The following is a 25,889-nucleotide window of genomic DNA, read 5'->3' as shown; positions in this document are numbered from 1 at the left end:
AAAAGGTACTCTAAATATACGTCCGGCTTAATGACCAGCCGGAATATATTCAACAGAAGATATTCTCAATATACGACCAACTTAATAACTAGCCGGGATATATTTAACAGAAGATATTTTCAATATACGACTGACTTAATGACCGGTCGAAATATATTTAGCAGACAAGTAGTCAAAAATCTTATGATAGCCTGACAAACTTGTTAGAAAATATTCCCTCGAATATTCTTCATTAATTAATCAGTTACAGTGATACACTCCTTTGAGTATTTCATTAGGGGCTTATGTTATAAACGACAATGGAGGTACATTTAGGGTAGAAAAAAAATTTCTTAGATGATTATTGCACGACGTCTAGGCAGTACTTCTCTCATCTTTTAACAAACTCTAACAAACCAGGGACCATCTCAAGGTCACAGAGGTTATGTAAGGTGATATAAAAAGGAGAATCCTCTCCGCTTTCAAGGTAAGCAACACAAACATCTACATCTGAAACCCTACTTTCCTACATTTTTTCATTACTGCTCTTTTTCCACCTTCAAGTGAGAAAATTGACTTGAGCATCAGAGGGCCTAGCTAGGAATTCTCATCCCGGACTTAGGTTACTAATGTTTTATTGGCTCGTCTAACTATACGTAGGATCATTGAGGAGTTTCCCTTCAGATCTCTTGAAGCTTATTGTTCGTCGAGCAACCACCTATTGGAGTTAGCGCATCATCTCATCGCCTTCAAACATAAGCTCGTCACCTAGGACAAAGAAGTTCTTCAAGCTTCATTTTCTCATTTTCTTTCGTAATAATGATTCGAGCTTGTGCCAATTCATCTTGGATAACTTCAGGTTTCGTTGTTACTGCACGATAAACTGATCCTTAGCTTTAGATCCTTCGATTATGAGGGACAAGGAAGATTTATATTTTCCTTTTTAAAAAAATATCATGGCTTGGGTTTGACTCTCTAGATTCAAATAGGTTTTTATTCTCAATGACGTCTCAGCACGAGCTCGAGACTTAGCAGTCAACCAATGTTCTTCAGTTTTTCTTCGAAAAGAACATTGGAAGTCCTTTTCCTATAGTGCCTCTACAAGGGATACATCCTTTTAAGTAAGCAGTCAAGCTATATGATTCAACTGCTGACGAGGTTGTTGTAGCACATCAACCTTAAAATTGGGCCATCCTCTTTTAAAAGGAGAATGAAAAAGTTAACTCTTGTAAAAAATTAATTCACAAATAAGGAGTAAACGAGACTAGAATTTGTGTTCAGTCAGTCAGCTACACTTCCTTCGACTATACTTGAGGGAGAGGCTAGTGATATGAGTTATGACGAGCGGATTCACGAAATGACAGAGATATTAAAGTCAAGGTGAGGTGGCGGTCAAGGTTGGGACAGGGTGATGTTTGTTACCTAGTTCTGTTGATCACCCTACATCAAGGTCTTGAAAGCATGCCCGGGCATCTCTCGAGCAGGATGCTTGATGGGGCCGACTAGTTATAATCTCGATCAAACATAAGGTTGCCTGTGTGCGCTCGATCAGACAAAACCCGAATGAACTTTAAGGCACTCAGCCTTATAAAACTCTTAGTATATGATCGACCGAGCGAAGGCCAAATGAACATAAGTGTTGGTGCAACCTTAGGTCAAGGTTGACCTGGTTGACCTGACTCGAGTTGACCTGACTCGAGTTGTATTTTGATGTTTGGCTTAGGAAGATTGTTGGTGCAACCTTAGGTCAAGGTTGACCTAGTTGAGTTGTATTTTGATATTTGACACTCGTGGAAGAGTTGTATTCTTGATATGGGACAAGAATAGATGTTTGGGAGATTATTGGTGCAACCGTAGGTCAAGGTTGACCTGGTTGACCTGATTCGGGAAAGAGTCCAAGTATGGAGACTTGGCAACGGAAAAAGTCCAAGCAGGGAACTTGGCACTGGAAAAGTCCAAGCAGGGAGCTTGGCACGCGAAAAGTCCAAGTGTGGAGACTTGGCACGGGAAAAGTCCAAGTATGGAGACTTGGCACTGGAAAAGTCCAAGTATGGAGACTTGGCACGGAGAAGTCCAAGCAGGGAGCTTGGCCCTAGGGAAAGTCCTAACTGGGATGTTAGGCAGGTGGAAAGTCCTGGTGAGTGAATCCAGGCAGTGGGAAAGTCCTAACTGGGATGTTAGGCAGTGTGGAAAGTCTTGGTGAGTGAAGCCAAGCAGTGGGAAAGTCCTAACTGGGATGTTAGGCAGTTGGAAAGTCCTGGTGAGTGAAGCCAGGCAGTGAGAAAGTCCTAACTGGGATGTTAGGCAGTGTGAAAATCCTGGTGAGTGAAGCCAGGTGAAAGTCCGGGTGAGTGAAGCCAGGCAAGGGAAAATCCAGATGGATCAGGGATGATCGGACATCTGGTGTTGAGGAAAGTCCAAGTAGCTCAAAGGGATTGACCGGACACTTGGCGGGGAATTCTAGCAGGTCAAGGGAGTGACCAGATGCTAGAAATGAAGTACCAACAGGTCGAGGTTGACTAAATGTTGGTTTGGAAGGCTTGGGACTTGGTTTGGGCAAAAACCAAGTCACTAGTTATCTGATCGGTCTGGTGACCGATCAAGAATCGATGTGCTTATCGATCGGTATCGATCGATCTGCGCACCGATCGGCGGTGATCGATGGCCGCGAGAAGGCGCTGATCGATGCCGTGGACCGATCAGCTTCTGATCGGTCGTGGCGACCGATCGGAGACGATGTCGCGGAAGGAAGAGCTTCAAAGCGCGTTGGGATCGTGGACCGATCCACCCGATCGGTCCACGCATCGACCGATCGTACGCATGTTTTCACGTACCGACGGTCGATGCGGGACCGATCGGTAGGACTGATCGGTCCACGCATCGATCAGAGTTCTAGCGCTGCAACGCAACGCTAGTTTTTCAGCTTTTCTTCTTCGCAGGTATAAAGGAGACGAGGGCATCTTCTGTGCTACAGCTTCTTCCTCTTCTCTTCTGCTACAGAGCTGCTGTTCTGGTGCTTGAGCTTTGTTGAGCTCTTCTTCGCAAGCTTTGCGTGAGCTTCTTCCTTCGGCTGGGACTCCGACTGAGCTGCTGCTGTGGTTGGCGTCTGAGAAGCTGTTGCTTCTTCAACAGTCGACAAGAAGGCAAGGGCTGTTTACATTTGCTGTGTATTTACTTCTTGCTTCTCTTGTATTTGTACTTCTTATCTTGCTGTTGCAAGAAGTAGTTGTGGCGAGGTTTCTCTACCCATAAGGAGCTCATATTTAGCCGGTTCTCCGGGGACTCATCCACCGACGGATTGGTAGGCTTCGTCCACCTTATGGACACGCCGAGGAGTAGGAGTTCATCTCCGAACCTCGTTACATTGGTTTGTTTTTCTTCTCCTTAGTTTCTTCCTTGTATTTCCGCTGCGACTAACCCTAACTGTAGGAAGAACGCGAGAATTTGGGGCGGCTATTCACCCCCCCTCTCTAGCCGAGTACGAACGATCCTAACAAGTGGTATCAGAGCGAGGCCGCTCTTCGACGGATCAACACCCGGGGGAGCACGGGCTAGAGATGGATCTCTATGGAGAAGATGTCACGATTCAACCCTTCTACGAGTCTCACGACAACTTCACATATTGGAAGGTAAGGATGATGTATTTTCTTAGGACTAATATGTTAAATTAGTTTTGTGTACAAGAAGGGTTTTCCCCTCCGATGGATGAGGAAGGAAAACCTATCAAGAAGAAGGAGTGGACGAAAGAGCAAATCCGACAATCCGAAATCAATGACGAGGTAACAAAAATTATTGAATTTGCTTTACCTAATAATGTTTTGTGCAAGATAGATAGGTACAACAACGCCAAGGAATTGTGGAACAATTTGGCAAAATTCCATGAAGAGGAGCCTAGTGAGCCAAGTAGCTCACATCATGGAGGAAGCGAATTGGGAGTTGAGGGCTACTCAACATCCAAGGAAGAAGAGGAGGAGAGCTCTTGTTCAAGATCGAAGCAAGAAGAGGCATCTACCTTCGGAAGGGATGAAGAAGAAAGCTCATCTACATCCACAACCCTAGGTAACTCAAACACTGTGATTTCAAGCAAATTACACATAATGTGTTTTGAGTGTAGGAAGTTTGGGCACTACAAGAGTAAGTGTCCAAAGAGGGTTAGAAAGACTCCACCGGCACCAAAGGTCAAGGAAGCCGGAGTCCCGACATGCAAGAGCAAGAAGCACGTGGTGTGCTTCCAATGCAAGCAACGGGGACACTATAGGAGTCAATGTCCAAGGGGGAGGCAACCTCACAAGGACAAGAGGCCAAACACATGTAAAGGGGGAGCTAAGGCAAACCCTAAGGTAACATTTAAAGCTCATTCTTGCAATTCTAGTAGGATGCATGCTAGTAGTCTTATTGCCATTGTCAATAATGATAAGCATGTTAACACTAGAAATCAATACATGTGCTTAGGAGCCAAGCATGTTAGCCTAGATAAGAACAATTCTAGAAATGCTAACCCTAGAATTAACTTATCTAAGGCTAAGGAAAATCTAGATAGAAATCCCAAATCATCTAGACACATGCCTAGGAATACCTCAAAGAAAAATGATAAATCAAAACTTGAGGTATTAGAGAAAGAAAATCAAGTCTTGAGGTCAAGACTTGACTCTCTAGAAAAGGCTCTTAAGGATTTGACTCTAGGGTCTAGGGGTCAAAAACCCAAATCCAAGGACAAGAAAGGTTTGGGTCACAAACCTAAGTCCCAATTGGTCAAGCCCACTTATCATAATGTTTCATTAGATTATGGAACAAAACATAGGGCTAGGAAGACCATTACCAAGGTCACAAGGGGAGTCCCCCCTATAGTTGACCTTGATGAGACCCAAATGATCAAGGCTTTAAAGCCTAAGAGGGTCATTAGGAGGGTTGCTAGGGAAGTTATCCCTAGTGAATATTTAGTGAACCCAATGAGCTCTAATAGGTATTGGGTTCCTAGGAGCATCTTCTCTACCCCATAGATGGGTTAGAGAGTGTCAACTCCGATTAGAAGGGTAGTTAACCCAACTTTGAGGAAATTGACACTCAAGGAGCATTTTCAAGGTTTTGAGAACTTTTGAAAATGAAATGGAATTATCATTTACTCCTTTGAAGAGTTAAATGTGCCTAAAGATTGGAAATTTCATTTTTAATCTCAATTGGCACAATTTGGGAAAATCTAGAGAACTCTAGAGGAAAAATGAAACATGCCAAGTTTTGAGGATAAATTTGATCTTTAAGTGGCATGAATTAATCTAGAGTTCAAGAAGTGTCAAAATTAGGATTTTGGCATTTTGGGGCAATCTAGGATTAAATTTGAAGTTAGCCAAGTGGTTAAGGATACTTAGATAGGTAATCTAGGTATATTTATTTATGCTAAATCTTGCCATGATTGTTTGCCCTCACATGTCATGACATCATGTTTAGTTTTATTATCATTTGAAACGTCATGATAATGCTTAGGCTAGTTTTTATGTCATGTTTATTTAAGTTTCAAACTTTATGCCATGACATCATGACATTGGCACATGTTTTCATTTATGATACCATTTTATGCCATGTCATCATCTCTTGCATTAATAATCAATTGAATTGATTTAAGGATGAAAAACACATTTTGATATTGAGATCAAATTTGTGTTTAGAAAATGCATGAGACCTTAGTCTAAGATACCTAAACCCATATCTCACATCAAAATTGCCATGGATGTGTTTGATACACTTTAGATGTGTGTGAGATATTAGGATCATGAATTAGGATCAAGGTGCATAGTTCTTGTACCTAGATGAGCCTAATTCAAGAAATGGAGGATCATAGGGAAAGCTTGTGTACAAGTCATGTACATTTAGCCCTAAGATTATGGTCCTAAATTAAAAGGTTTAAAATCATTTTGAAATTGATTTGGAAAACCTTGATGAAGCCATCTTAGTGATTGCATTCATCATTGAACATTGTGATACAAAGTTGAGTTAAACTTGAACTATTTCAAAGTTTTTGAACTTTGTATCAAGATTGAAAAATGGAAGTTATTTTCATAGAAAACTATTTTTCCATGATAGTATATGTTATGAGGAATGTATCCTCAAAATTTCACAATTTTTCGAATTTTCTGGAATTTTCTAGGAGTTTCTGAATTTCGGAAAGGAAATTTCAGAAATCTCCTGTCAGAATCTGGATCGGTCTGGGGACCGATCCAGGGAAGTCCTGATCGGTCTGCGGACCGATCCAGTGAAGCATGGATCGGTCTGCAGACCGATCCAGAGAAGCTGATCGGTGGCGATTCGGTGAAGGCCTGATCGGTCCGGTGACCGATCGGTGACGATCCAGAAAGCGAGGATCGATGCGGGACTGATCCAGGGGATTTTGATCGGTCTTAGGACCGATCAGTGCGTGCCAGTTTCTGATTTTCAGCAGGTGTCTGAAATTTCAGTTTTTAGGAGTTGAGTTTCGGATTTCTAAAGGTTTGAAACTCTCCAAGACATTGTTTGTGCAATGGTCAAGGGGGAGTTGACCTTTAGGGGGAGTTTTTACCTAATTGTCAAGGGGAGTTGACTCTTAGGGGGAGTTTTTACTCCTTAAGACTTTTGAGGATTAGTGACATAGGATTGTCACTAAGTTGATTGTTGAGTTTAGTATCAAGGGGGAAATTAAGAGTTTCAATGAAAGATATGTGACTTTCATTATTAGGAAACTCTTGACCTTGATTCTCTCTTTTTGATGTGTGTCAAAAAGGGGGAGAGTGTTGGAGAATGGGAGAATGTTCTAGATAATGTTCAAGGAAGAACATTGAAGAACATTGGGAAACCTAAGTTAGGTTATCGGATTAACCTAACTTGATTATGGTTTTGTCAAACATCAAAAAGGGGGAGATTGTTGGTGCAACCTTAGGTCAAGGTTGACCTGGTTGACCTGACTCGAGTTGACCTGACTCGAGTTGTATTTTGATGTTTGACTTAGGAAGATTGTTGGTGCAACCTTAGGTCAAGGTTGACCTAGTTGAGTTGTATTTTGATGTTTGACACTCGTGGAAGAGTTGTATTCTTGATATGGGACAAGAATAGATGTTTGGGAGATTATTGGTGCAACCGTAGGTCAAGGTTGACCTGGTTGACCTGATTCGGGAAAGAGTCCAAGTATGGAGACTTGGCAACGGAAAAAGTCCAAGCAGGGAACTTGGCACTGGAAAAGTCCAAGCAGGGAGCTTGGCACGCGAAAAGTCCAAGTGTGGAGACTTGGCACGGGAAAAGTCCAAGTATGGAGACTTGGCACTGGAAAAGTCCAAGTATGGAGACTTGGCATGGAGAAGTCCAAGCAGGGAGCTTGGCACGAGGGAAAGTCCTAACTGGGATGTTAGGCAGGTGGAAAGTCCTGGTGAGTGAATCCAGGCAGTGGGAAAGTCCTAACTGGGATGTTAGGCAGTGTGGAAAGTCCCGGTGAGTGAAGCCAGGCAGTGGGAAAGTCCTAACTGGGATGTTAGGCAGTGTGGAAAGTCCTGGTGAGTGAAGCCAGGCAGTGGGAAAGTCCTAACTGGGATGTTAGGCAGTTGGAAAGTCCTGGTGAGTGAAGCCAGGCAGTGAGAAAGTCCTAACTGGGATGTTAGGCAGTGTGGAAATCCTGGTGAGTGAAGCCAGGTGAAAGTCCGGGTGAGTGAAGCCAGGCAAGGGAAAATCCAGATGGATCAGGGATGATCGGACATCTGGTGTTGAGGAAAGTCCAAGTAGGTCAAAGGGATTGACCGGACACTTAGCGGGGAATTCTAGCAGGTCAAGGGAGTGACCAGATGCTAGGAATGAAGTACCAACAGGTCGAGGTTGACCAAATGTTGGTTTGGAAGGCTTGGGACTTGGTTTGGGCAAAAACCAAGTCACTAGTTATCTGATCGGTCTGGTGACCGATCAGTAACCGATCAGTGTGCTACTGATCGGTATCTGATCGGTCTGCAGACCGATCAGAAGGTGATCGATGGCCGCGAGAAGAGCGCTGATCGGTGCGTGGACCGATCAGAGCTTCCCGATCGGTCGTGGCGACCGATCAGGAGACGATGTCACGGAAGGAAGAGCTTCAAAGCCAAGTTGGGATCGGTGCGTGGACCGATCCGGTCTTTGATCGGTCCGCATCGACGTAGTACTGTGAAGTTTTACGTACCTCGATGCGGGGGACCGATCGGTATGATCGGTCCACGGCGATCGAGTTCTAACCGTTGCAACGCGGCTAGTTTCATTGTTTCTTCTTCGCAAGTATAAAGGAGCGAGGGCATCTTCGTACTCAGCTTCTTCCTCTTCTCTTACGCTCTGGCTGCATCGGTGCTTGAGCTTTGTTGAGCTCTTCTTTGCAAGCTTCGCGTGAGCTTCTTCCTTCGGCTGGGACTCCGACTGAGCTGCTGCTGTGGTTGGCGTCTGAGAAGCTGTTGCTTCTTCAACAGTCGACAAGAAGGCAAGGGCTGTTTATATTTGCTGTGTATTTACTTCTTGCTTCTCTTGTATTTGTACTTCTTATCTTGCTGTTGCAAGAAGTAGTTGTGGCGAGGTTTCTCCACCCATAAGGAGCTCATATTTAGCCGGTTCTCCGGGGACTCATCCACCGACGGATTGGTAGGCTTCGTCCACCTTACGGACACGCCGAGGAGTAGGAGTTCATCTCCGAACCTCATTACATCGGTTTGTTTTTCTTCTCCTTAGTTTCTTCCTTGTATTTCCGCTGCGACTAACCCTAACTGTAGGAAGAACGCGAGAATTTGGGGCGGCTATTCACACCCCCCTCTCTAGCCGAGTACGAACGATCCTAACAATAAGGTCACCTATGTACGCTCGACCAAGAAAAACTCAAATAAACTTTAAGGTACTCAACTTTATAAACCTCTTAGCATACGACCGATCAAGCGAAAGTCGAATGAATATAAGATCACCTATGTACGCTCGACCTGGCAACACCCGAACGAGTTTTAAGGTACTTAGTCTTATAAAGATCTTAGCATATGATCGACTAAGTGAAGGACGAATGAACGTAAGGTTGCCTGTATACACTCGACTGGGCAAAGCCTGAGTGAGCTTAAAGGTACTCTCAATATACGACCGACTTAGTGACCGACCTAGATATATTCAATAGAAGGTATTCTTAATATACCACCGGCTTAATGACCGACCAGGATATATTCAACAGAATGTATTCTCAATATATGACCGGTTTAATGACTGACCTGGATATATTCAACATAAGTTATTTTCAATATACGACCGGCTTAATAACCGGTCGAGATATAGTTAGCAGACAAGTAGTCGACAACCTTATGATAGTTTAGTGAATTTGTTGAGAAATATTCCCTTGAATCTTCTTCATTAATTAATTAGTTATAGCGATACACATCTTTGAGTATTTCATATGGGCCAAAGTAATAAACGACAAAGGAGGTACATCTAGAGTAGAAAAAAAATTCCTCGGATGATTTTTGCATGACGTCTAGACTGTTTTTTCTCATATTCTAACAAACCGGGGACCACCTCAACATCATGGAGGTTAGTAAGGTGGTATAAAAAAGAGAATCCTCTCCGTTGTCAATGTACGCAACACAAACATCTACATCTGAAATCCTATTTTCCTGTATTTTTTTGTTACTGTTCTTCTTCCACCTTCGAGTGAGAAAATTGACTTGAGCGTCGGAGAGCCTAGCCAGAGATTCCCATCCTGGACTTAGGTCACTAACATTTTGTTGTCTTGTCAGACTGTACGTACGATCGTTGAGGAGTTTTCTTTAGATCTTGAGAAGCTTATTGTTCGTCGAGCAACCACCTATTGAAGCCAACGCACCATCTCATCGCCTTCAGACATAAGCTCGGCACCAAGGACAAAGATGTTATGTATGCTTCATTTTCTCCTTTTCTTTCGTAATCATGATCCGAGCTTGCACCAATTCATCTCGGATTAACTTTAGGTTTTGTTGCTATTGCTCGATCAACTGATCCTTAGCTTTAGCTTCTTCGATTACGAGGGACATAGAAGAATCATATTTTCCTTTTTTTAAAAAAAGATCATGTCTTGGGTTTGACTCTCTAGATCCAAATAGGTTTTTATTGTCAATGACGTCTCAGCGCGAGCTCGAGACTTAGCGGTCAACCAATGTTCTTTAATTTTTCTTCAAAAAGAACATTGGAAGTCCTTTTCCTGTAGTGCCTCTACAAGGGATATATCCTTTTAAGTAAGTAGTCAAGCCATATGATTCAACTGCTGATGAGGTTGTTGTAGCCAATCAACCTTAAATTTGGGTCATTATCTTTTAAAAGGAGAATGAAAAAGTTAACTCTTGTAAAAAATTAATTCACAAATAAGGGGTAAACGAGATTAGAATTTGTGTTCAGTCAGTCGGCTACACTTCCTTTGACTACACTTGAGGGAGAGGCTAGTGATATGAGTTATGACGAGCGGATTCACTAAATGACAGGGATATTGAAGTCAAGGTGATGTGGCGATTAAGGTTGGGACAGGGTGATGTTTGTTACCTAGTTCTGTTGATCGCCCTACATCAAAGTCTTGAAAGCATGCTCGGGCATCTCTCGAGTAGGATGCTTGATAGGGCCGACTAGTTATAAATTCGATCAAACATAAGGTTGTCTGTGTGCGCTCGATCGGACAAAACCCGAATGAGTTTTAAGGTACTCAGACTTATAAAACTCTTAGTATACGATCGACCGAGCGAAGGCCAAATGAACATAAGGTCACCTATGTATACTCGACTGAGAAAAACTCGAATAAACTTTAAGGTACTCAGCTTTATAAACCTCTTAGTATATGATCGGTCGAGCAAAAGTCGAACGAATATAAGGTCACCTATGTACGCTCGACCGGGCAAAACCGGAACGGGCTTTAAGGTACTTAGCCTTATAAAGCTCTTAGCATATGATCGACTGAGTGAAGGTCGAATGAACGTAAGGTTGCCTGTATGCACTCGACTGGGCAAAGCCTGAGTGAGCTTAAAGGTACTCTCAATATACGACCGGCTTAATGACCGGCTTAGATATATTCAATAAAAGGTATTCTCAATATACCACCGGCTTAATGACTGACCAGGATATATTCAACAGAATGTATTCTCAATATACGACCGACCTAATGACTGACCTGGATATATTCAACAGAAATTATTTTCAATATACGATTGGCTTAATGACCGGTCAAGATATAGTTAGCAGACAAGTAGTCGACAACCTTATGACAATCTAGTGAATTTGTTGAGAAATATTCCCTCGAATCTTCTTCATTAATTAATCAATTATAGCGATACACATCTTTGAGTATTTCATATGGGCCCAAGTAATAAATGACAAAGGAGGTACATCTGGGGTAGAAAAAAATTCCTCGGATGATTTTTGCATAACATCTAGACTGTTCTTTTCTTATCTTCTAACAAATCAGGGACCACCTCAAGATCATGGAGGTTATGTAAGGTGGTATAAAAAAGAGAATCCTCTCCACTGTCAAGGTACGCAACACAAACATCTACATCTGAAACCCTATTTTCCTATATTTTTTCATTACTGTTCTTCTTCCACCTTCGAGTGAGAAAATTGACTTGAGCATCGGAGAGTCTAGCCAGAGATTCCCATCCCGGACTTAGGTCACTAACATTTTTGTTGTCTCGTCTGACTGTGCGTAGGATCATCGAGGAGTTTTCTTTAGATCTCGAGAAGCTTATTCATCGAGCAACCACCTATTGGAGCCAGCGCACCATCTCATCGCCTTCAGACATAAGCTCGGCACCAAGGACAAAGATGTTCTATATGCTTCATTTTTCTCCTTTTCTTTCGTAATCATGATCCGAGCTTGCACCAATTCATCTTGGATTAACTTTAGGTTTTGTTGATATTGCTCGATCAACTGATCCATAGCTTTAGCTTCTTCGATTACGAGGGACATAGAAGATTCATATTTTCCTTAAAAAAAAGATCATGGCTTGACTCTCTAGATCCAAATATGATTTTATTCTCAATGATGTCTCAGCGCGGGCTTGAGACTTAGCGGCCAACCAATGTTCTTCAATTTTTCTTCGAAAAAACATTGAAAGTCCTTTTCCTATAGTGCCTCTATAAGGGGTATGTCCTTTTAAGTAAGCAGTCGAGCCATATGATTCAACTGCTGACGAGGTTGTTGTAGCTCATCAACCTTAAAATTGGGTCATCTGTTAGACTTTCGAGCCACAAAAATAACTTTTTACGTTGTGGAAACCCTGAAGCTAGCCACGGATCCGTGCAAAGATAAATAAAAATAAAATATTCATATACATGTTTGTCTACACTAGATCTACCTTAGATCTACATGAAAGGAATGTTTACCCTTGTAGCGATGCCCTTCGCTTATCCCGCTCGTCCAAATGGTTGTCGGATCTCGTAGAGTGTCAAGTGTACACTCCTCTACACGTATCCACATGGACAAAAGATGGAGAAAAACCACCTAGAGTGCACTAGCACTCTTGAGAGGTCTCGACAATGGAGGAGAGGGAGAGAACAAGAAGAGAGAAAGAAGAAGAAGAAGCCTTGAATGCACATCTTATGTGGTCGGCCACTTAATGGAGCATCTTATACCCCATGTAATACTAAGAGTCATGGTTCTTAGTCTTCCTCATGAGGTGGCACATAATAATGTAGCCTTGATGATGTGGAACATTATCATTGGCCGACACATGCCAAGTCACAATGAGGTGGCATTTAGTCAAGTCAAACTTGACCCTTCATCTTCCCTCTAAAGTAAAGTCAAACTTGACCTCTTATCTCCCATGGTTGATCAAATCTAACCTTTGATTCAAATCAATTTAATTTAATAAATCTCTATTCATTGGTTTAAATTGACTCAATGAATCATAGTCTAAACTAGACTCATTCGACACATGAATCAAATTGAGTCCAACTCAATTAGTGTAATTTGGATTACTCTTAATACAATTTGTTTCATCACATGAACCTAATCCTCTTGGTCCATCATATGAATCTAATCTTCATCTAACTACCCTTTGTGTGTGACCCTATAGGTTCTTGTAACGTTGGCAATGTTCCTAAACCCATTTAGAAACATAAGTAATGAGCGGTATCTAGCAACACATCATTACTACCCAAGTTACAAGAATGTTGAGATCCAACATCACCATTGTGACTACTAATTGCGACTCTCACAATATGTGACAATGTCCTTCTATCCTTGACACCTAAATTGATCAATTGAGACATAGATCGTGTTATCCTCTAATCAATTTATGTCATGAACTCCAAGTAGACTGACTCTAATCAAATGAGCTCAATATCTAATATTGACCTATTTGGGCATGACCATGCACTTAGTGGTCTCACTCTATCAAGAATCATGATGTCACTCTGTTGGAGTGTATACTGAAAGCCTAAGCTTTGTAAACATTCATTATGAATAAAGAATCACATTTGGTCAAATTGTCTACATTTGTTTGTAGTTGTTCATTTAATTTATATTGTAGATAACATAGTATGTGGTGTCACATGCAGAAGATGATGTTATCAGTACCTTATAAATTATAAACAGTAGCTCATGACCAAAATGGAAAAGAACAAACCATTAGAAGGTCGTAGTGTAATTAGGTATTAGTTTATCTTGACTATATAATTACACTAGTACACTCAGAGTGTATTGAGTAAGACCATTTGAGGTCGTTTCTTTTATACTGACTTTATAAAGGAACAAAGACCTCGGTTATTATGGAAGTGTGTGCTCTTAATCCTAATATAATAACAAGCACATATATTTGATATTTATTTCTTTAATTTATCAATGGGTGAGATTTAGTTCGATGAATCAATAAGCCCGATAAGTTGGGAAATGATATTACTTATAGTGTGTGTTGTTGATTATAGAAGGAAACTGTGTCCTAGAGATACTAGGTTGATAATGTCCCCAAGAGGAGCTCATAAGGATTGTCATGTTAAACCCTGCAGGTAGACTTAGTCCGACATGACAATAAGGTTGAGTGGTACTACTCTTGGACTTAGATATTAATTAAATGAGTTGTCAGTAACTCACTTAATTAATGGACATTCGATATCTTAAACACAGGGAGACTAACACACTCATAATAAGGAGCCCAAAAATGTAATTTGGGATTGGTGCGGTAGTTCAATGATAGTTCTCTAGTGGAATGAATTATTATTGATAAAATTAAGTTGTGTGTTCGGGGCGAACACGGGATGCTTAATTTTATCGGGAGACCAAAACCAATTCCTCCTCTCGGTCTCTATCGTAGCCTCTTATTTATAGAGTACTATACCCACCTATACCCACCAATAGGGGGTCGGCCAAGCTAGCTTGGGAACCAAGCTGGGCCGGCCTAGGTATAAATTGGGGTGGCCGGCCCTAGCTTGAACCCAAGCTAGTGGGGGCCGGCCAAATTAAATTAAAATAGAATTTTAATTTTAATTTTTATTATGTGGAAGAAATAATTTATTAAAGAGAATTAAAATTAAAATATCTCTCTTGTAAAAGATCTACAAAAGATTAAATAAAGAGATTAGATCTCTTTTCTTATTTGTAGATTGGTGAGATATTTTATTTTCTCTTTAAAATTATCCACATGATTGATAAAATTAAAATTATAGAAATTTCCTTTTATCAACCATGAAGAGATTTTTAAAGAGAAATTTTAATTTTAAAAATTTCCGGAAACAAATTAGGAAGTTTTAATTGTTGATTAAAACTTGTCTAAATTATTTCTTTTCTTGTGGCCGGCCATTAGAGATTAATTGGGGAAATTTTATTTTATTTTTCTCAATTAAATCATGTCAAGGGAATTAAGGAAATTTTATTGTAATTAAATTTCCTAATTTGCCTAGGCCAAGGAATATAAAAGAAGGGGTGAGGGTGCCTTCATGAGACACAACCTCTATTATTTCTCTCCCTCTTTTATTCCTTGGAGTGACCGGCCATCCTCTTCCTCTCTCCCTCTTTGTGGTGGCCGAAATTCTCAAAGGCTTGGAGCTCTTGTGGCGGCCGGATACTAGTTGGAGAAGAAAAAGAAGAAGAAGGAGAGAAAGCTAGCATCTCTTGGAGCTTGGTTGGTGTTTTGATTTTCTTCCTTGGTGAAGCTTCCTTATTGGCCGAACCTAGCTAGGAGGAGAAGAAGGTGGTTGGTGGTTTCTCATCTCGGAAGATCGTTGCCCACACAACGTCCGAGGTTAGAAGAGGAATACGGTAGAAGATCAAGAGGTTTTTCTACAAGGTATAACTAGTAATTTTTCTTTCCGCATCATATTAGTTATTTATGGAAATAATACCAAATACAAGAGGCTTACGTTCTAGAATTTCGAATATGTTTTTCGATGTTGTGTTCTTTTATTTTTTCTTTTCCTTGTGATTTGATTGTTCTTTTCGGTTAACCTAAAGTTATTTTAGGAAATTAAATATTAGATTTCTATAAAAGGTTTTGTCTAGTCGGTGGTGGTTGCTCCCATATCCAAGAAGGTCGTGTGCCTCGCCACGTCAGTACTGGGAACCAATTATGGAAATTAATATTTAATGGAATTAATAACTTAAGGTGATTTGGGTCGAACATGTTAAGTTCCGCAGGAGATCCAAGTCAAAATCTAAAAGAACAAATAGATTAAGTTTTGGATCAAACGTGTTAAGTTCCGCAGGCGATCCAAATTTTAATTTAAAAGAACACATGGTAGCTAGGAAAAGGTTCAGATCTTTATACAAAATTTTTGTACAGTGGAACCTCTAGGCTTTCCGGGTAGCAACCAACACACTCCTGTCATATAGGAGGGATAGATCTCATCTACATCACTCACATCCCTCCTCATAATTTGTTACATACCCAATAGTCGCCTTTATTGTCCACCCATTTACGGGTGACGTTTGACGAAGCCAAAATATGCAACTCCTTATGTAGGGAACCATGGTGACTTCAGATCAAAGGACTGATAGTCATACTAATAGTCACATGAGAAAGTATATGACACTCATATAATGATCCATGATACTTTCTCATGGTGGGTCATTCAGTATACATTCTCCAATGCATACCCATGTGTCAACTTGATATCTAACATCCATGACTTGTGAGATCAAGTCATTGAGTTGACCTACATGCTAGTCTCATTGCATTAACATTGTCTCTGAATGTTAATACTTGACTAGGAATGATTAAGAGTAGTGTTCTCTATATCATCTCATTATCAATTCAACCAATCGATTGATATAGATAAGAACCTTCTACTTAAGGACGCTATTATACTCAGTTATTTGGCACCAATACAAGTAAGTATAATAACCATAAAGAAATGTCTTTATAGGAATATGATACATCGAGTCCATACAACAATCATCACATGATCGGCTCTAGGGCTCTCACTAACAATCTCCCACTAGCACTAGTGCCAATCAGGGTAGGCTCTAACATCCAATGACCTAGTGTGACCATCATGCTTTCTCTGTGCCAAAGCCTTGGTCAAGGGATCAACGACGTTAGCCTCTGTGGGTACTCTACAAATCTTCACATCTCCTCTATCGATGATCTCTCGAATGAGATGGAAGTGTCGTAGTATATGTTTGATCCGCTGGTGTGAGCGAGGTTCCTTAGCCTGCGCAATTGCTCCATTGTTGTCATAATAGAGATCTATAGGATCGGCTATGCTAGGAACCATCCCAAGATCAATAATGAACTTGCGGATCCAAACTGCCTCCTTTTTGTTGGTGCAATATTCCCTAGGTCAAGGTTGACTTGGTTGACTAAGCTTGAATTGAGTCAAGCTCGAGTCTTGATGTTTGAGTTTCGATCTTTGACAATACATGGAGACAACACATGAAGATTGCAGGTGTAATTGTTCATGTGGTATGATTGTGAAGGAGAGTCAAGTAGGTCAAGGTTGACTGGATACTTGACTGGAAAATCCTAGTGAGTGAAGCCAGGTGAAAGTCCTAACTGGGAGGTTAGGCAGACTGGAAAGTCCCGGTGAGTGAAGTCAGGCAACTGGAAAGTCCTGGTGAGTGAAGCTAGGCAGAAGGAAAAACCCTAGTGAGTGAAGCTATGAGAAAGCCCCGGTGAGTGAAGTCGGGCAGCTGGAAAGTCCTAGAAGAAAACACTAAAGTTTTTACAAATTTTTTAGTTTGTGTCAATTTAGGAAAATATGAAGTATTTTCTTAGAAAACTATTTTTTCATGATAATATATACCCTAAGGAATGTCTACATGAATTTTCATAATTTTTTGAATTTTGAAGAATTTTTGGGGAGTTTCTGAAATTGACTGAAATTGAATTTCAGCCTTTTCAGAGCTTCAATCGATCACCCGATTGATTGAAGTACCTTAATCGATCGGGCGATCGATTGAGAAAGCATTTCTCCCGAGCAGAAGCTCGCTGGATCGATCAGCCGATCGATCCACAAAGTCTGAATCGATTAGTGGATCGATTCAGCAGGATTCAATCGATTGGGACCCAACTCCAATCGATTGAGGATGCTGATTTCGGCTAGGAAAGTCTGATTTCAGCATTTTGAACCAATTTTAGTCTAGGTAATCATTCCTTGCCCCTTAAAACACATTTGTATATATTTAGGGGGAGTTTTCATGATGAAAACAAGGATGGTTTGGTCAAGGATGACTAAGTAGAGGTTTAGGTTGAGGTTTGGTTTCAATATTGAATTTTTGAATCTCAAAACTTCTCAAAACTATTTTTCATACACCTTGGAAGGTGGTTAACCTTATTTAGAGAATATGCTCAAGGTTGGGCATTGGAATACAATGGAGAGTGGATATCTTCATTGTTTAGTGGTATATGCTCAAGGATGAGCATTTGATGAAAATAAAGGGTATGAGACCTTTATTTGAATCGTGTTGTGAACAACGAGTGAAGTTGTGAACAACGTTGAGTAACTCTTCAGGGGGAGAGTTTCGTTTTGATGTGTGCCAATAGGGGGAGAATGTAGAGTTAATTAAGGCCTTCATTCCCTAAAATAGGGGGAGAATGTGTGCATCACCCTATGGGAAAAAGGGAAGGATGAAGGAAACCATCATTCTTATGTTGGCATGAAGAAAGTTGAGGCTATGAGATTAGCCTAACTTACAGGTGGTATTGTCAAATATCAAAAAGGGGAAGATTGTTGGTGCAATATTCCCTAGGTCAAGGTTGACTTGGTTGATTGAGCTTGAATTGAGTCAAGCTCGAGTCTTGATGTTTGGGTTTCGATGTTTGACAATACATGGAGACAACACATGAAAATTGCAGGTGCAATTGTTCATGTGGTATGATTGTGAAGGAGAGTCAAGTAGGTCAAGGTTGACTGGATACTTGACTGGAAAATCCTGGTGAGTGAAGCCAGGTGAAAGTCCTAACTGGGAGGTTAGGCAGACTGGAAAGTCCCGGTGAGTGAAGCCAGGCAGCTGGAAAGTCCTGGTGAGTGAAGCCAGACAGAAGGGAAAATCCTAGTGAGTGAAGCTAGGTGAAAGCCCCGGTGAGTGAAGCTGGGCAGCTGGAAAGTCCTGGTGAGTGAAGCCAGACATAAGGAAAAACCTAAGTGAGTGAAGCTAGGTGAAAGTCCCGGTGAGTGAAACCGGACAGCTGGAAAATCCTAGTGAGTGAAGCCAGGTGAAAGACCTAGTGAGTGAAGCTAGGCAGTATTGAAAGTTCTGGTGAGTGAAGCTAGGTGAAAGACCTAGTGAGTGAAGCTAGGCAGTATGGAAAGTCCTGGTGAGTGAAGTCAGGCAAATGAGAAGTCCTAGTGAGTGAAGCTAGGCAGAAGGAAAGTCCTGGTGAGTGAAGCCAGGCACAGGAAATTCAGATGGATCAAGTTTGGTCAGACATCTGGTGTTGGGAAGTCCAAGTAGGTCAAAGGGATTGACTGGATACTTGGCACGGGAAATCCAAGTGGATCAAGGTTGATCGGACACCTGGTGGAAATAAGTCCAAGTGGGTCAAGGATGACCGGACACTTGGCACGAGGAGAAAAGTCCAAGTAGATCAAAGGGATTGACTGGACACTTGGTGAGGGAGGTCTAGCAGGTCAAGGGTGACCAGATGCTAGGCATGATGTACCAACAGGTTATGGTTGACCGGATGTTGGTTTAGGGGACTTTGGACTTGTTTTTAGGCAAAAACAAGAGCTGCATCGATCAGCCGATCGATTGGCTCATGCCCAATCGATTGGTCGATCAATTGGGAGAGTCCCCGCGACAAAACCTTCTCCCAATCGATCGGTGGATCGATTAGGGAGAAGTGTCGTGCAAACAGAAAACCTCCCAATCGATCACCCGATCAATTGGGAGCCTCCGATCGATCGGGTGATCGATTGGGAGGTGCGATTTCGCACGATAAGCCCTGGATCGATCAACCGATCGATCCAGGTAATTTCTGAGAGCACAGAGGCACTCTGGATGGATCGGTCGATCGATCCAAAGCATCCCCGATCGATTGGAAGCAATCCAATCGATCGGGATTTGACCGTTGGCGCAGGATATAGTTGTTGGCGAGCGTTTCTCTCGTAAGTTCTCTCGACCTTCTTATCCACGAGCACAACGATCCTTTAGGGTTTTCTCCAGAGCTCACCGCCAGTTCTTGAAGCTTCTTAGAGCAGCGTTTCCAAGGTCAAGAGGCATCCCAATCAAGAGAAAGAAGCTAGCTAGGGCTTATTGTACACAATCTTGTAAGATTTACTTATATCTGCTTCTTCTTCTCTTCTTGTTTGTTGTGTGAGTTTGTAAAGGCTTCTCCACCTTCGGTAGTTACCGTAAAGGAGTGTTTTCATAGTGGAGAGTGCTCGTGTATGTGGATTCTTGGATTAGTCACCTCTTCTTGAGGTGGATACCAAGTAAATCATTGTGTTAGCATTGTATGTATTGTTTCTTGTAGTTTCCGCTGCATATCTTTGAAGAAACAAGCAACGAAGAGCACGTCGAGAGAGCTGAGCTATTCACCCCCCTCTAGCTACATAATTGATTCCAACAAGTGGTATCAGAGCGAGACCGCTCTTCACCAAAATCATCGCCGGAAGGGGCAACAAAGCTAGAGGGTGTAGAAGTTGGAGCAAATTCTACAAGTCGAAGACTTCATTTAAGAAGCTCAACTTCTAATGGAATTCCAAGATGGACTTGGATTCGATACAAGGGTGCCTCCACCGTTTACTATGACAAGCTTCGATTCTTGGAAATCAAGAATCGAGAATTTTTTTTATGATAGAGATAGAGCAATGGTTTGCTCTCATGGAAGGGTTCAAGGCTCCAAGAAATTCAAAGGGCAAAATTCTCAAAAGGAGCAAGTGGAGCCAAGACCAAATCCAAAGATGTGAGGCCAATGACAAAGTGACCAAGCTTTTGGTCAATTTATTGCCGAGCAACATCTTGGAGCAAATTGGAGATTTTGAAGATGCCAAAGGGCTATGGAGCAAATTGGCCAAGATTCATGAAATCCCCTCCATTGTACAAAACAATGAAGAATCCAAAGAGGGTGACTCATTGGTGCAAGACCAAGAGGAGGAGAATTCCGAAGGTGAGAGATGCTCATCCTCCGAAGAAGAAGTCCAAGAAGCTTCATCTTCAAAGGAATGCAATGAAAAGGGCAAGGAGAGGGCATACTACTTGTTCCATGTATAAGATGAAGATGAAGAAGCCTCCACATCCGGGTCAAGAGAAGAAGAGGATGAAGAAGCTTCCACCTCCACAAGTCAAGCTAAATCAAATGGAGGATCAAGTGTCATTCCTACACATGAAGGTATAAATGATTCAATTAAAAATAAAAATCATATTATATGTTTTGAGTGTAGGGAACATGGGCACTACAAGAGCAAGTGCCCCAAATTGGATAAGAAGAAGGGCCAAGTGGCACTAAAGGGTAAGGTGAAACCCAAGAAGACCGTCCCCGGAACAAAGAAGAGCAAGGAGCACATTGTGTGCTTCTCTTGCAATCAAAAAGGACATTACCAGAGCCAATGTCCTAAGGGGAAGAAGGCGGTCAAGCCTAAGGGAGGAAGCATGAGTCAAGGGGGAGCCTTCAAGGTAAAACGAAAAGTATCATTTATTGAGTCTACCCCTTTAAATAATGGTAAAAAGCATGATAAGTCTAATTTCTATCATTTTAATGCTATTTACCATAAAAATAGGGAGCATGATAGCATTAAAGAAAAATATATGGCTCTCCATGCTAAGAGTATCACACCTAGGGTTAGGAAGGCAGATGGAAATCTAGGCAAGAAAACTAAGAATTTTAGTTATATGTCTAGAAACAAAAATGCTCATGGATTAAATGAAAAACCAAAAACTAAGGACTTAATGGTGGAAAATCAAGTCTTGAGGTCAAGACTTGATAAATTAAAAAAGACCCTAAAAAGGATGGAAAATATCCTAAAAGGGCAAAATGAGCATAACTTAGGTTTAGAACAACAAAAGTCATCCAATGGCCATAGAGGTTTGGGATACAAACCAAAGGCTAAGAAGGATGTAATTTCTTACCATAGGATTACATATAGCTATGGAACCGAGTCTAGGTCAAATAGTCAAGTCAAAAATACTAGGAAGATTATTCCTAAGAGTATTTTTACAATAGATGTGACAAAAACTTCTAAGAAGTCCAAGAAAGTCACAAAGAAGGTCACTAGGGAAGAAATTTCTAGAGTTGACCTAGAAAATGTGACCAAGGCTTCTAAGAAACCTAACAAGGTCACTAAAAAGGTATCTAGGGAAGTTATCCCTAGTGAATACCTAGAGCATCCAATGAGTACCAATAGGTTTTGAGTTCCTAGGAGCATTTTCTCTACCCCTTAGATGAGTTAGAGAGTGCCAACTCTTATTGAAATGGTAGTTAACCCAATCATGATGAAGTTGGTACTCTAAGAGCATTTTCAAGGTTATTGCTAACCTTTGAAAATGATAAGGATTGATGGTTTACTCTTGGAAAGAGTAAAATGTTCCATAGGTTGAGAAATTTGATATAAGCTTGATTGGCACAAGAAATTAAGTGTAATAAAATGCCAAGTTGGGATTTTGGCACTTTGTTGGGAAGTAAAAGGTAAATCTAAGCCTTATTTCAAGTTGTTACTCTTTAAAAGAGTAATTTGTGCCAAAAATTTGAGGTTTTTGCTTAATTTAAATCGGCACAAATTAGAAAAGGCAAAAGAAATGTCAAAATTGGATTTTGACATTTCTTGGGACATTTTGGGAAATGTAGGGTTAAATTTTAATTTAGCTAAGTGTTAAGGATACTTAGATAGATAATCTAGATATTTCTTTTATGCCAAGTTGCCATGTTTTATTTGCCCATCATATACCATGTCATCATATTTATTTTTGCATTTATGTTTTATTATGAAAAACACAAAAATACCATGTCATGTCATACATACATCATATAGTTATATGAAATTTTCTTTTGAAAATTATTTCTTTTTGATGTATGCCATAACATATCATGTATTATTTTAATTCCTTGAAATTTAAGGACAAATGGCATTTATTAACAAATCACATCCTTGGTGGATGTTCATAACCTCAAAATGCCTAGGTAGATATGCATGATTCCTAGATTAGGGCAAAACCAAAAGTTTACATCTCACTAAGAACTGTAAGGTGACTTGTATGTCTTTTAATGCACATTAGATACAAGTGAGATGTTAGGATGATGAACAAAACTCAAGATGTTGATTTAGTGCATTTTTGTGAGTTTTAAGTTCATCAAAACACATAGTTATGTGTTTTCCAATCATTGGGAAAGCTAATGTACAAGTCATGTGCATTGAGCCCAAAGAACATGGTTGGAAATTTGTTTTGAAAATGATTTCAAAAATGTTTTGGAAAATCTTGGTGAAGACTATCTTTTGATAGTATTTATCATTGAAAAGTTAGACACAAACTATAAGAAAACACTAAAGTTTTTGCAAGTTTTCTATTTTGTGTCAATCTTGGAAAATATGAAGTATTTTCTTAGAAAACTATTTTTTCATGATAATATATACCCTAAGGAATGTCTACATGAATTTTCATAATTTTTTGAATTTTGTAGAATTTTTGGGGAGTTTTCTGAAATTGACTGAAATTGAATTTCAGCCTTTTCAGAGCTTCAATCGATCACCCGATCGATTGAAGTACCTTAATCGATCGGGCGATCGATTGAGAAAGCATTTCTCCCGAGCAGAAGCTCGTTGGATCGATCAGCCGATCGATCCACGAAGTCTGAATCGATCAGTGGATCGATTCAGCAGGATTCGATCGATTGGGACCCAACTTCAATCGATTGGGGATGCTGATTTCGGCTGGGAAAGCCTGATTTCAGCATTTTGAACTAATTTTAGTCTAGGTAATCATTCCTTGCCCCTCAAAACACATTTGTATATATTTAGGGGAGTTTTCATGATGAAAACAAGGATAGTTTGGTCAAGGACGACTAAGTAGAGGTTTAGGTTGAGGTTTGGTGTCAATATTGAATTTTTGAACCTCAAAACTTCTCAAACTATTTTTCATACACCTTGGAAGGTGGTTAACCTTCTTTAGCGAATATGCTCAAGATTGGGCATTGGAATACAATGGAGAGTAGATATCTTCATTGTTTAGTGGTATATGCTCAAGGATGAGCATTTGATGAAAATAAAGGGTATGAGACCTTTATTTGAATCGTGTTGTGAACAACGAATGAAGTTGTGAACAACGTTGAGTAACTCTTCAGGGGGAGAGTTTCGTTTTGATGTGTGCCAATAGGGGGAGAATGTAGAGTTAAGTAAGGCCTTCATTACCTAAAATAGGGGGAGAATGTGTGCATCACCCTATGGGAAAAAGGGAAGGATGAAGGAAACCATCATTCTCATGTTGGCATGAAGGAAGTTGAGGTTATGGGATTAGCCTAACTTACAGGTGGTATTGTCAAATATCAAAAAGGGGGAGATTGTTGGTGCAATATTCCCTAGGTCAAGGTTGACTTGGTTAATTGAGCTTAAATTGAGTCAAGCTCGAGTCTTGATGTTTGGGTTTCGATGTTTGACAATATACACATGAAAATTACAGGTGCAATTGTTCATGTGGTATGATTGTGAAGGAGAGTCAAGTAGGTCAAGGTTGACTGGATACTTGACTAGAAAATCCTGGTGAGTGAAGCCAGGTGAAAGTCCTAACTGGGAGGTTAAGCAGATTGGAAAGTCCCGGTGAGTGAAGTCGGACAGCTGGAAAGTCCTGGTGAGTGAAGCCAGATAGAAGGAAAAATCCTAGTGAGTGAATCTGGGTGAAAGCCCCGGTGAGTGAAGCCGAGCAGCTGGAAAGTCCTGGTGAGTGAAGCCAGACAGAAGGAAAAACCCAAGTGAGTGAATCTAGGTGAAAGTCCCGGTGAGTGAAGCCGGACAGCTGGAAAATCCTGGTGAGTGAAGCCAGGTGAAAGACCTAGTGAGTGAAGCTAGGCAGTATGGAAAGTCCTGGTGAGTGAAGCCAGGTGAAAGACCTAGTGAGTGAAGTTAGACAGTATGGAAAGTCCTGGTGAGTGAAGCCAGGCAAATGAGAAGTCCTAGTGAGTGAAGCTAGGCAGAAGGAAAGTCTTGGTGAGTGAAGCCACGCACAGGAAATTCAAATGGATCAAGTTAGGTCAGACATCTGGTGTTGGGAAGCCCAAGTAGGTCAAAGGAATTGACTGGATACATGGCACAGGAAATCCAGATGGATCAAGGTTGATTGGACACCTGGTGGAGATAAGTTCAAGTGGGTCAAGGATGACTGGACACTTGGCACGAGGAGAAAAGTCCAAGTGGGTCAAAGGGATTGACTAGACACTTGGTGAGGGAGGTCTAGCAGGTCAAGGGTGACTAGATGCTAGGCATGATGTACCAATAAGTTATGGTTGACCGGATGTTAGTTTAGGGGACTTTGGACTTGTTTTTGGACCAAAACAAGAGCTGCATCGATCAGTCGATCGATTGGCTCATGCCCAATCGATCGGTCGATCGATTGGGAGAGTCCCCACAATAAAGCCTTCTCCCAATCGATCGGTGGATCGATTGGGGAGAAGTGTCACGCGAACAGAAAGCCTCTCAATCGATCACCCGATCGATTGGGAGCCTTCGATCGATCGGGCGATCGATTGGGAGGTGCAATTTCGCACGATAAGCCCTGGATCGATCAGCCGATCGATCCAGACAATTTTCGAGAGCATAGAGGCGCTCTGGATGGATCGACCGATCGATCCAAAGCCTCCCCGATCGATTGGGAGCAATTCAATCGATCGGGATTAGACCGTTGGCGCAGGATATAGCTGTCGGCGAGTGTTTCTCTCGTAAGTTCTCTCGACCTTCTTCTCCACGACCACAACAATCCTTTAGGGTTTTCTCCAGATCTCACCGCCAGTTCTTGAAGCTTCTTGGAGCAGCGTTTCCAAGGTCAAGAGGCATCCCAAGCAAGAGAAAGAAGCTAGCTAGGGCTTATTGTACACAATCTTGTAAGATTTACTTGTATCTGCTTCTTCTTCTCTTCTTGTTTGTTGTGTGAGTTTGTAAAGGCTTCTCCGCCTTCGGTAGTTACCGTAAAGGAGTGTTTTCATAGTGGAGAGTGCTCGTGTGTGTGGATCCTTGGATTAGTCACCTCTTCTTGAGGTGGATACCAAGTAAATCCTTGTGTTAGCATTGTATATATTGTTTCTTATAGTTTCCGCTGCATATCTTTGAAGAAACAAGCAATGAAGAGCACGACGAGAGAGCCAAGCTATTCACCCCCTCCCCTCTAGCTACATAATTGGTTCCAACACTTTTCTGTATCTGATGCAGTAATATACTCGGCCTCTGTTGTATAATCAGCAACTGTGTCCTGCTTCGAACTCTTCCAGCTCACAACACCACCCTTCAAGCAAAACACGAACCCAGACTGCGATCTATAATCATCCTGGTCAGTTTGGAAGCTGGCATCACTGTAACTCTTTACAACTAGCTCGCCA

The sequence above is a fragment of the Zingiber officinale genome, chromosome 1A, assembly GCF_018446385.1.
Source record: "Zingiber officinale cultivar Zhangliang chromosome 1A, Zo_v1.1, whole genome shotgun sequence".
In the NCBI taxonomy this organism is placed as follows: domain Eukaryota; kingdom Viridiplantae; phylum Streptophyta; class Magnoliopsida; order Zingiberales; family Zingiberaceae; genus Zingiber; species Zingiber officinale.
The sequence above is the reverse complement of the archived record's forward strand: the minus strand, read 5'-3'. Positions refer to the sequence as shown.